The sequence below is a fragment of the Tenrec ecaudatus genome, chromosome 3 (genome assembly GCF_050624435.1).
Source record: "Tenrec ecaudatus isolate mTenEca1 chromosome 3, mTenEca1.hap1, whole genome shotgun sequence".
Taxonomy (NCBI): Eukaryota; Metazoa; Chordata; class Mammalia; order Afrosoricida; family Tenrecidae; genus Tenrec; species Tenrec ecaudatus.
In genome coordinates this window covers 24,299,443-24,312,782 of record NC_134532.1, presented here as the reverse complement: position 1 = coordinate 24,312,782, position 13,340 = coordinate 24,299,443, and positions in this window count along the sequence as shown.

Genomic DNA, 13,340 nt, shown 5'->3' with positions numbered 1-13,340 from the left:
CTATCTACATTGGGTAGCTCAGGTGCCAGAATCCCTGCCATCAGATTCTCTGCTACTAACTGGCCTGGAAGATCTTCTAGTCAGACCTCTCCACTTTACTACCTCTTGACTCATTACCTTTCTGCAATCACAGGATCAGATCCTAAACAAATGTTTACAGACACGGTATCACATTTGTGACCATTCTGCTTACACACGGCTCTGCATTATGGTCAACCTACTTCCCAGCCAGCATGCTTTCTGTCATTCAAATGACTCAACCACAGCCATCACCCATTTGTTGTTGTTACCTGCCATCCAGCTGGTTACAACCCCATAGCGAACTGTACACAACAGAACAAAACACAGCACGCTCCTGCGCTTTCTTTACAATTATCCCCATGCTTCAGCCCATTGTTGTAGACACTGTCAGTCCAGTTCCTTGAGGGCCTTCTTCTTTCCATACCCCTTCACTTCACTCCAAGTTAGACAGTTTGTCCTTTGAGCAGTTCCCAGTACTTTCAACTTTCCTCTTCAGGACCACAATTCAAATGGATAGATTTTTTGGGTCTTCCTTATTCAATGCCAAACTTTTAAAACTCACACATGCAAATCATTCTTCAGGCACTAGGTTAAAATTTCACTCTTGGGCACTGAAGGTTGTCAGTTCTCTTCAGCAGAACTCTAGGTCTCTTGGCAAAGCAGAGCTGTGGTCTAAAGATGATATTGCTCTGTTCTCCTGTGCCAGGTGACAGTTCCCTAAGGTGGGAGATTCAGATATCTGACCTGGGTCTATAGGGATGGTTGTAACTGCAAGTAATTGACAGAGACCAATTATCTTTATTTACAGGAGTGCAGCCTCAGCAGTGGAGACCAGGACTGGTGAAGCCCTCCCAAAAGCAGTCCCTCACCTGCACTGTCTCAGTTTTCTCCATCACCAGTATTTCCTGCTGGAACTGGATCTGCCAGACCTCAGAAAAGGGACTGCAGCGGATGTGAGTAATATGCTATGAGGGTAGTACAAGTTATAACCCATCCTTCCAAAGCCAACTCTCCATCACCAGAGACACACTATTAGGAATCAGTTCTTCCTGCAGCTGAATTCCATCAAAACTCAGGACACAGCCATGGATTACTGTGCAAGGAGCACAGTGAGGGGATGTCAGTGTAAGCTCAGACACAAACCTCCACTGAAGGGGAGACACCCGCAGCAGGGGGCGCACAAGACCCACTGAGCACAGACACAAAGCCATAGACAGGCACAGATGAATGACAGGGAGGATTACCTTTTAGAATTAAGGCTTCCTCTCTTAGCTCTCAGCATCCCCTGGACAGTTTTTCTCTAAATTTCTCCTCACTGCAAGCTTGATAGGAGAAACTAGCATTCTCTGTTTGCAGTCCAAATATTAAAAGTGACCCTGACCCTTCATTGGCATTCCATATGATCAATTTTCCTTCTTAGCATATAGATTGTCATGGTTATTATCATTCTATCTGTTAATCAGAACTTGTTGAAGGGTCAGATGTCTGACTGCTTTGCTCCCTCTGCAATGTGAGTAGTGACTGATTGATTTTCTATGTCTGAGATAATTAATGTGGTGACATCAGGGGCTGAACTTGTGACATCTCATTAGTGATGCTTGCTACTCATGGTCTCAGTTTATGCAGACACAAGTGTTTCAGGCAGAGAGAGATCTCTAACATAGGGAACAGGGGAACTGTAATGACCTTTGTGGTTGGAGGTACTCTTTGGAGTCATAAAAAAGCAAACATTCAATGGAAGGAAACTTTGATAAAAAATAGCAAATTTGTCACAAGAGGGAGAATTTGCAGACTAATATCTCAGAATGCTGTACAGAATTGAGAATAATGGGACTTCTCACATATTTTGAACCTGTGATCAGGGAATCCAGTTCCTAGAGAAGGACATCCTGTTTGACAGAGTGTCAGCAAAATAGATGAAAATAGTTAATTAGATACACAGAGAGTGGCTACAAAATTGTTCTCTAGGAACACGTGGGGACGGTCCAAGATGTGGCAGTGTATGTATTTTTTCTGATGTACACAGAACCATCATGATTAAAGCTGACACAAAAGCACCCAACAGCATCTCTGATGCAGTGAGGTGCAGAAAGTTTAGATTAATGCTGTTTAGTCAAGTAATTACCTAAAATAATAATATAGTTTTTTTACATTCACAAAGTGTTAAATTATTTAATGTTTAACATTCAATACATATACCATTCCTTATTCAGTTTAGCTGTATGGCTATCAATCAGGAAAACAATGTGCAATAAATACATAATAAATACTATATACCAATGAATATAATTGGGGATTCCACTGTCCTCCAGTTTCCTGCAAAACAGAATCTCACCATTTAGACAAATGCAGTCCCTTCTCTTACTTTCCAGGCATCTTTGGGAAGTGATTCACTAGACTTTACTCTCAGGCACCTCTGGGTGAGTGTGAATCACCTGTCATTTGGTGAGCAGAATAGAGTGTAATCCTTCACAGAGGAACTCCATATAGACCAATGGAGTAAATTTTAAAGTAAAAATTATATGCTTATACAACTGAGGTAAACTTATTTAATATAAGAGTATTAAATCCTCTTACGTGAAGTAACCATTAAATAAATGATTCTGTAAGAATTAGATTTCCGGGACTTCCGGGAAGATGGCGACGGAGTGACACATACCAGGAGGACTCCGCAGAATCCAGCCAAGGAGAGTTGCTTAGAGGGAAATTCAACGCTGCAGGATCGCAGGAGGTGCATCATAAAGATAAGTCTGTCTGGATGGGATGGGTTGGATGAACTGTCTGGAGGGGGGACGGCAGAACCAGCCTTTCTGGAGGGACTTGGGATTGGGGGAAGGTACGGGGCGGGGAGGTGGTGTTGACTGCTCCAGGGATGGGGGAACAACATGAGATCCAAATTGATGGTGAGGGGGGAGTGGCAGGCCTGTTAGGGAGTGATCAAGGGTGAGGTAACGTGAAGAAGAGGTGTAGCGGTGGCCCTGGTGGGGATGGAGCATGGTAGTGTGGCAGGAGGAAAGTCAAGGGAGGTGGAGAAGGGAGCTGGGAGGCAAAGGGCATTTATAGAGGTCTAGACAAAGATGTGTATATGCAAATATATATATGAGGATGGTGAAATAGATCTATGTGTCTATTTTTATAGGTTTAGTATTGGGGTGGCGGAGGGACCTTGAGCCTCTACTCAAGCACTCCCTCAATGCATGAATGTTTTCTTTTATTGGATTGGCGTTCTGTGATGCTCGCCCTCCCGACACAACTGCTGAAGCCAAAGCACATGAACAAGTAGGTGTGGTGAGGAGGGCTGATGGGGCCCGGCTGTGGAGGGGGTTTGGCGTCTGGGGTCTTGAAGGCTTGGGGATGGACAGGCGGCCATCCGGTTCGGGGGCAGTGGAGCCCACATGAAAGAACACACCAGCCTGTGTGATCACGTGGTTCCTAAGGGATCAGTTATCAGGCATCACAGAACAGAAAATTGTATCATTGGCTGCACACCTCCATGATACTATCGCCGAGGACAAATGGGTGCATAAGCAGGTGTGGTGAGGAGGGCTGATGGTGCCCGGCTATCAGGGGGGATGGTGTCTGGGCTCTTGGAGGCTTGGGGGTGGACAGGTGCAATCTGGATCGGAAGAAACAAAGCCCACATGGAAGAAGGACACCAGCCTATGCGACCATGGGATGTCAAAGGGATCAGGTATAAGGTATCATAAAAAACAAACAAAACAAACCTTACCATAGTGAATGAAGAGGGCGGTGCAGAGTGGAAATCCAAGGCCCGTTTGTCAGCCACTGGAGAACCCCTCACAGAGGGGTCTAGGTGAGAAGATGAGTCAGTCAGGGTGCAACGTAGCACCGATGAAGAATACAGCTTTCCTCCAGTTCCTAAATGCTTACTCCTTCCCCCAACCCCCCACTACCATGATCCAAATTCTACCTTGCAAGTCTGGATAGAGCAGAGGTTGTACACTGGTGCATATAGGAGCTGGAGTTACAGGGTGGATGATACCTTCAGGACCAAGGGTGTGAGGGGTGATACTAGGAGAGTAGAGGGTGAGTGGGTTGGAAAGGGGGAACCGATTACAAGGATCTACATGTGACCTCCTCCCTGGGGGACGGACAACAGAAAAGGGGGTGAAGGGAGATGCCGGATAGGGCAAGAATATGACAAAATAATAATTTGTAGATTATCAAGGGCTCATGAGGAAGGGGGGAGCGGGGAGGGAGGGGAAAAGCGAGGACCTGATGCAGGGGGCTTAGGTGGAGAGCAAATGCATTGAAAAGGATGAAGGCAATGAATGTACAGATGTGCTTTATACAATTGATGTATGTATATGTATGGATTGCGGTGGGAGTTGTATGAGCCCCTAATAATAATAAAAAGAATTAGATTTCCACGTGAAGAAAAATGAATCCGTGTATCAGATCATGTCCCCTACCCGCCACACACAGACATACAACTAAAAATATTCAAAGATCTAAGCATGAATAATGAAGTCATTTTTAAGTAAGTATAAGACTGTTATTTAAAAGTTTTATTTAATGAGAAATAAACATATGACAGCAGAAGCAAGAAGCATAACGACAAAGTAGTTTAAAGTCTGTCTTATCACAAACCTGGCTTGTGACCCAAGACCAGAGGCACAAGTGTGGGTAAAAGTACCAATAATTAAGGCTAACGGGGACTGTATAATCTATCTGTTGGGTCAGTTAAATTAAAGACATAAAAGTTAACTCAGAAGCTCATGATGAGTAAATTTTGTTACAAATCGTTAATCTTCAAAGACTTTTTTAAACTAAGGAAATAGAACATGGAACATATTATGAATTTTTAAGAAAATGGAAACATGCAATGATGGGAATATGGGTGGATAGAAGAATTGAGGATTTATTCCCCATTGGGACATTGTGCTCACCTATTCTTTTAGGTAAGAAGAGTTGTCCTCTGATATTTTCATATGAAAATCTTACAAATTTCACCCTATAGCACTGAAGTAGCTTACTTCAAAATCTTAGTTTTTTTCCCCTAAAAGCTCAAAGAACATGGACAAAGAGCATGAGGTGAGTCTCTGAGGGATACACAGCTGAAATTTTAAGAATTTCATTTGTAGTTTCACACCTATAAAGTTGAGATGGTAACAGTGTCTCTACCAACATTTTGTCTATTTATTAAAAAATGCAATAAAGTGATGTGTTCTCTCCATTTAGTATAGTAAAATTATACATGCCTTATTTTACCCAGAATGCAGTGTCCTTCCAAAAGCACATCCAAAAATCATCACTGCCATTGAGTCATTTCCTCTCAAAGACACAAGGGGACAGAGTAGCACTGGCCCTGTAGGTGTGTTAGGTTGCAAATCTCAGTGGAAGTGGAAAGCCTCATCTTCTTCCCAATGAACCACTGGTGGTTCAAACTGCTGACTTTGTAATTAGCAGCCCAACTCATCATAAACAACACCCCTGAGACGCTATGCTGAATTAAAGCAGTTCATCTCAAAAGGACAAATATTGCATGAGACCACTATCAGCATAAACAACAGAGTCTGAGACCTGTTCTCAGATTAGGTAATCATTTCATATGATGCCCCAGGCAATGTTGTCACATGAGTCTAATGTTTATCACTCTATGACATTTCTATCTCAAAAATATAAAATGAATATAGTGCTTCAATGGAAGCTCCACCTTGGATGGGGAAATTTTGGCATTTAGCAGGAAAAGGGAAAGACCAAATAACTCTTACAATGCAGCAGCAGTCTAGGGTTAGCTCAGCTCAATTTAATAGTATAACTTACTTTGCTGTTATTAAAGGAATGGAAATATTCCATTGGACTTAAAGCTGGGATATCCTGGTATGGGAGGTGCAGATGACTGCTAACCCAAAGCCTCGGGCTTCAGAGTATGACCCAAGGATTTCAAATGGTAAAGCCAAATTCAGAGGAGGGAATGTTATTAGAGGTTCAATTCGTGGGTATCAGAGTTGAAGTTCTTTCGTTGCTTCTTTTGCGTAGCTTTGCACTCTCCAGAAACAAACAATAAAAAATCCCCCAAACCCCACTTGCCTTTCCAGCACTATCAGGTGCATTCAGGGTTATTATATTTAATGATTGTTAGTTTTGTGATGGGGCTTTGCTAAAGGGAGTGGTGATTAATCTAATCTTCTGAGTTTGCATCATTTCTAAGGGAGCATCGTGAACCAAAGTCTGGGTTGGGACCTTAAAAGTATCCATGTCTCTCCCTCAGGGGAATTATGTGCCCAGGAGAAGTTTCTGACCCTTTCCAGGATAGAACTTCTTTTTCTTTTTTTCCCTCATCATCGTCCACCCCCCACCCCCCCCACACACACACATTTATCTGCCAAATTACAGCATTTTTCCACATGTGATCATAACATCCTGTTTTGGTGTCAATCGCTTATACACTTGGGCAATTATCTTATGGATGACAGGAGCTGTGTTATGGGGGAAATATTGTTCCCTCTGTTCCTCTTGGTGTCGTTGTGGATTAATCAGTGGAGTAAACTCGTACAATCAGCTGTCATATTTTTCCAAACACTATAATTAGCAGCTATATGCCCCAGGACACTCACACCTTCCCCTCAGCTATCTTTATAATGAAAGCATCTCCCAAACAGCGCATTAGTCTGCTGATGAAGAGCAGCCTAGCCTAACCCTTAAACTCAAGGAATGAGAGTGCACAGCCATGGGCTGCCCAGGTCTCCCCATTCACTGAGCAGGTATGATTGTGCACAAGTCCCGGTGGAGTTTGCTGACCTAAGGTTACCTGGTGGCAATTATAAAAAAGGAAGAAAAGATGATGAACTAGACAAAGAGTGGATATGTGTGATAGTTTCCTAGAAATAGGATGTCTTTGTGTTTCCAGATGTCCAGGGTAAAGGGCAGCTGGTAGAGTCTGGGGGAGACCCAAGGCCGACTAAACAATGTCTGAGACTCTCCTGTCTCTCTTGTCCTGTCTCTGCATTTACCAGCAGCAGTTATGACATGGATTGCATCAGCCAGCTCCAGGGAAGGGCCTGCAGTGGGTCTCAATTACTAGTACTAATGTTGGTACTACATCCTACATAAGCTCAGTGGGTGGCTGACTGGCAGTACCCAGAGAGAACAAGAACATTCTCCATATTCAAATAGTCAGGCTCAAAGGTAAGGACATAACCTGTATCACCAAAACAGAGACACAGTAAAGGGAATCATTAAACATTTATACATAAATCTCCCTACAGTGGGATACTGGACTACAATGATTGCTGAGAACCCTCAGGCCCAGGGCTCAGTTCAGCAGACCAGAGAGGAATTAAAAGCTGGCTTCCTGTCTGTGTGCGGGGCTTCCTCTCTAGCTCACCATTTCCCTTGAGGATCTCTCTAAATGTGTGGGTTTGTATCAAACACTAAAAGCCACACATGGAGGCACATCATGCAGAGGGAACGAGGCAAAGCTGAAGGACCTGTCAGCTCTGATGCAACCCTGTCCCCAGTAACTGATATTAGGAGGAGAGGATATAGGATGGTTAAGAGTTCCCTAAATTTTGCTCAGTCCAGGGTAGACCAGCAAGAGCATAATCGTATCCTCAAGCCATAATTGCTCATCAGAGCTGGCAGGTGGGTCTAAAAAACTGGTGGCCTAAATCCTGCTACCATCCTAAGCCACTGACTGGGAATGAGGGCAGAAGAAGTGATTGGTTTCAGAGGACACATTTGGGGCCCTTGGAATAGTGTGCTCCTGTGCTTGAAGCAAGGAGAGGTGCTTATTCCTGAGTAAAACTCAACACTTTCCCTTGTGGGGCTGAGTGTATATAATTACCCAAAGTATTTATAATGTGTCAACTCTTAGAGACCATGTTAATTTAAATAATTTCATAACTTTAATTTAAAAAGAAGTGAAAATCAATAAATTTTAATGTAACTTTCATTTTATTTAACTCATGACTTTCAGGAGACACGCAAGCACCATGTTGGGAGGAAGCTTAGGCCAAAGGAGAGATCCAGGTGCTAGAACAAGGTCCTGGTCCTCAGCCCTGTATGCATTCCTAGCTTACAACCAGGCCAGCTGGCCAGACTTAAGACAAAGTCATCTTGGAAGAAAAGGCTCCATTCATCTGTTGAGCTTTTCAATTGGGCACTAGATAAGATCTGGAATGGGATCTTCTCCTCCATGCCATCTCTTAGACACAGTCAGAAAAACAGAAACAAAATTAGAATTTTTAGCTTCAAAGCTTTATTATTTACCAATTAACTGAACACAGCCAGTTTAAATTTGATTGTATATTCCTTTGATCATATTTTAGATCATTTTGACATTCCAGAATATTGAGGTACTTAGTGCATCTGAGTAAATGACTGACCAAATCCAACCCCATGTTTGGTTGGAAAACAAGCCCAGTACATCTGAGTTCAGAGTCCAAAATATTCCTGGATAGTTCAGGGAGTACTCATGAGCTCATTCGGGATATGTCTAGTAGAGCCGACAGGAAAGTTATGTGCAGACAGATATATACAGTTATGTGCAGACAGTCATCAGGTGACACTGAAGCACTCCCATACTAACCACTGTCATGAAATGAACTGAGATGACCATGGCAGTCACAGTCAGACAGGAAGGTGACTTGGACTAATGTGCAGCTACATCACAGGATGGAACTTAAAACTGGTGAGCCAAGAAGAAGTACAGATGCTGTGAGATGGGAGTTTGCTGAAATGATGACAAAGTGATGCCATATCAGTCTGCATTTGAAAAGTAAACTAACTCAATGATCTCCAAATGATCAATGATAATTTCCCGTGCTTGAATTCCTGGATTTTGGTGAAATTTATGATTCATTTTTGCAAAGCAATGGCTGATTCCCATCTGCAAATTCTGGGCCAGAGAGTTCCAGGTGACCACAAGCTTGGACTCAGATCGTCACACCATTGATATATATATTTATACAGATATCTAAAAATATTATAAATGGCCAGAAAAATGAGTGTGGCCAATCCTAATCTGTGGAAAATAATATTTGTTATGATGGAGAGGAATGAGGAAGGAATCTGAATGGGGAATGGCTTGGTAAACTGCATGTTTAGAGACAGTCCCACTGATTCCATAGTCAGTAAGATGAGCTATTTTCCTGAGTCTAGGGAATAACCTCAAAGATCACATACCCGAACAGTTATCAGGGGGCTGTGTCCAGGGAACAAATGTAGAGGTTGACTTTGGTTGGAAATGCTCACATTTTGGGAAAGGGACATTTTAAATAGTGTCTATGGTCATCCCCTAAATTTTGAGGATTAGTTGCCTGGATAGAAAGTATTTTATTCAGGGTGCCTGCTGGGTCACAAGCAGATGTCTTTTTGTTCCAAACCTGCAACATTGTCATTTTTATTCTGCCCCCGTTAGCTTTGTTTTTGCACTCACTGCTCTGCTGTATCTTTCTACTTGATCTCCTGACTGGTTTTGCCCGAATTTTGCATCTCCTCTGGCAAACCAAGGGACTCTCATCTCACAGTCTTGCATCAATTAGAAGTTATAGAGTTGAAACTATTCTATTCTATTCTGGGGCCAACATTCTCCAGTTGGAAACCTCCTCGCTGTGACCTTCTGACACTTGAATCTCTTTACTTACATTAGGATTGGCCTTAGTTATCAAAACCTGAGACGCGTTGTTTGTAGGAGTGCTGGAGTTGGCAATGGCAGGGGCCCAAAGAAAACCCTTGAAGACTGAGGAGATTGATAAGGAAGTGTTGGAGTGGAAAGAAAAGATGTATGGAGACTGTGTGTGATGACAATACCCTGGTGTCCATCTGATGCTTTCAACAAATGATATTCTGTCCACTCTCTGGGGCACAGGACATACAGGAGGCCAAGGCAGGGCAGAGATGTTGAGGGGCTGGAGGGAGGGAACATGGAGCTCATAAATAATTGGTTTTCCTTTGATCTTTAATACACACCACTTAGGTCAAGTGCTCTCTCATTACAGACTAACAGGCATATGAGTTTGAACAAAGAGTTCCCCTAGAATGGGCTCAGAAGGTAGAGGGTTGTTTGTTCTCTATCACTTTCTGATTATAAGGACTAGACTCCGTCACATGCAAATCATTCTTCAGGCACTACGGTAAATTTCACCCTTGGGCTGGGAAAACTATCAGTTGTCTTTAGACAGGGCAGTAGGTCTTTTGGAAAAGTAGAGCTGTGGTCTAAAGATGCTATTGATATGTGTTCTCCTGTGCCTGGTGACAGTTCCCCAAGGTGGGAGCTTCAGATATCTGACTTGTATCTAAAGGGATGGCTGTGACTTGAAGTGAATGACAAAAACCATCCTTTTTTGTTTGCAGGTGTCCTGTCCCGGGTGCAACTTCAGGAGCCTGGTCGAGAACTGGTGAAGCCCTCCCAGAAACTGTCCCTCACCTGCTCTGTCTCTGGTTTCTCCATCACAAGTAGTGGTTACTGCTGGAGCTGGATCCGCCAGACCTCATGGAAGGGGCTGCAGTGGTTGGGACACATATGCTTTAATGGTAATGCATATTTTAACCCGTCATACCAAAGCTGACTCTCCATCACCAGAGACACATCGAAGAATCCGTTCTACCTGCAGCTGAGCTCCGTGACTGCTGAAGACACAAGCATGTATTACTGTGCAAGAGTCACAGCGAGGGGAAGTCAGTGTGAGCCCAGACACAAACCTCCCCTGCAGGGAAGACACTGGGCAGCAGGACCCGCTGAGCACAGGCGCTCAGCCCTAGGCAGGCATAAATGAATGACAGGGAGGAATTCCTGTTGGAATGAGGGGCTCCTCTCTCAGCTGTCAGCATCTCCACGGACAGTTTTTCTTTGTCTTACTCTAAATTTTCTCCTCACTGCCAGCTTGAAAGGAGGAACTAGTATTCTCTGGTTGTAGTAAAAATAGTAAAGTGACTATAATAGTTCATTGTCATCCTGTTGAACCCATTTTCCTTCTTGAAAACAGGTTATCATGGCAATTCTCACCCTATGCACTAATCTAAACCTGTTGACAATGAAATGCAGCATGAATCTGGATTCACGCATTCAATGCATGATTTAAATGTACTGAGCTCAGTGACCTCCTACTGCCCAGGTTCAGCGATTCTTTCTGAATTGCTCTCTGAGCACTCTTGGCAGTGAATGACTAATGATTTCTATGTCTCAGAAAATAGTTGTGGTGATTTCTGGGGATAACTTTGTGACATGTCCTTAGTGATGCTTGCTACACATTGTCTCCCTGGATGCAGAAACAGTGTTCCAGGCATAGAGAGACCCCTGACACCAGGAACAGGTGAACTGGAATGACTTGTCTGGTGGGCAGAGTAATTAGTAAGATCATTCATTGGAGTAAAAATGAAGGGAGAACTCATTGGATGGACAAGTTTGATCCCAAAAGATAGTAAATGTGTCACAAGAGGAGGAAATTGAAAACTACTTTCTCAGAATGTTCTTTAGGCCCTGTTTTCAGCAGATGCCAGGGAATGAAGTCAGTGATGCTTTCCTCTAAGCAGCTGTGGTCAGAAGCTGTGGTTTCCCCACCTTGTCAGCATCTCTCTAGGGACACCGTGCACAGTGACTCTTGAGAAACTTCCTGCATTGGAACCTGCCTTCTCTTCATTGGAAGGGGCTTTGTCTGTCTTTCAACATCTATCCAAAGGCAGACTTCAGAGTAGTAAGTATTAATGAGATCTCAGTTTACACTCCAGGATACTAACTAGTGGCATCTGTAGTCAAAATTATAAATAGTTAATGCAAAAATGTATTCTCATGTTGACTGGAAATTTTCTCCACACACTCTAATGTATCTTGAAGCTTTTCATTCTAACGAATACTCACAAATGTGTATTTATTCAATAAACATCCCTTAGAATGACCTCAAAAACGTTTTCTATGCCAATATTATTGTTTGGAAGCAAATAATTATTAAGATTTTCAAGGACAATGGAAAGAATGAAAAAAGCTAATCCAAAAGAACAACAAGTGCAGAGTATAAAGACTTACAAATAATAACAAAAACAAAAATTAAGAGAAAACATGTAAAATGAACTGAGAGCAGAAAAATTCAGGGAAAATATCAATAATTCCACAAATGGCGGATAAAACAAGAAAGATAACGCAAAGCATAATGACAGCAATAAATGCAGACACATCAATAATGACATGGAAGGTAAATGGATTCAATGCACCTCTAAAGTGGCAGAGACAAGCACAATGGATAAGGAAACTTGACCCATAATTCTATGCTTACAAGAAACACATTTGAGACATAAAGACAAATATAATCTAAAAATGAAAGATAGAAGAAAATATATCAAGAAAATGGCAATAAAAAAGCAATATTAACAAGTAACAATTTTAAAAAGGAGTACTAGCAATTAAAAACTAATAATAAAATAGACTTCAAGGCCGAATCCTTCACGGAAAACAAATGAGGGCATTATATGACAAAAGGAACAAAAGAGCAAGATGAAAAAAAATATATATATATATGCACTCAGTGGCAGACCCTCAAAATATATTAATCAAACTCTTATAGACTTGAAGAGAGAAATACATAATTTTACAGTATTAGAGCTAAATATGCCCCTCTGAGTTTTACACAACAACTCAAAAGATCAATTGGATAATAAATCTTGATAACACAATTTACTGACCTCATAGACATATAGGAAACATACTGTGTAAGTCTGGGTAAATTAGAGAAACAAATTCACAGAAATCCATACGTATAAGAGAGTTTTATATAAAAGGCAAGTAAGTGTACATTAAGAAAGCTTCCCAACCCAGTGCTGTCCAAGCCCACAAGTTCAACATTAGCCCATATGTCGAACACCTACCTACAAAGTCCTCCTCCATCTCACAAAACACACGCAATGACGCTGACTGCAGGAGGAAATCCGAATCAGAGAAGAGTGTAAGCATCACAGTGCTGGCAGGGGTCTCCACATAGCTGCTTCAGCACCCAGGGGTGCATCAGGGTAAGTACATGGGGCTTCTCCTCAGCGATGTCTTTCAAGCAGTGAACCTTGACAGCTGAAGCAGGGAACTGGTAAGGCAGCTGCACCTTGGTCCAACCATCAGAGAGCAAGATACCCAAGAACTCGAAAGGCGAGGCTCATGGAGCCATTTATCTCTCTGCTCTTCATTGTGAATCCTCAGAGGTACTACTGCCAATCCTTGGATTGTTTGGTTACCAAAATAAACTCTTTCATTTTTAACAGAAACCCTTTTGCTATTTGACAGGAATGAGGGAAGATGAGATAGTACGCACATTTTTCTCAAGGCTGTTTATCAATTACTGCTACATCCAGAAAGGAAGGAAAGAAACAAG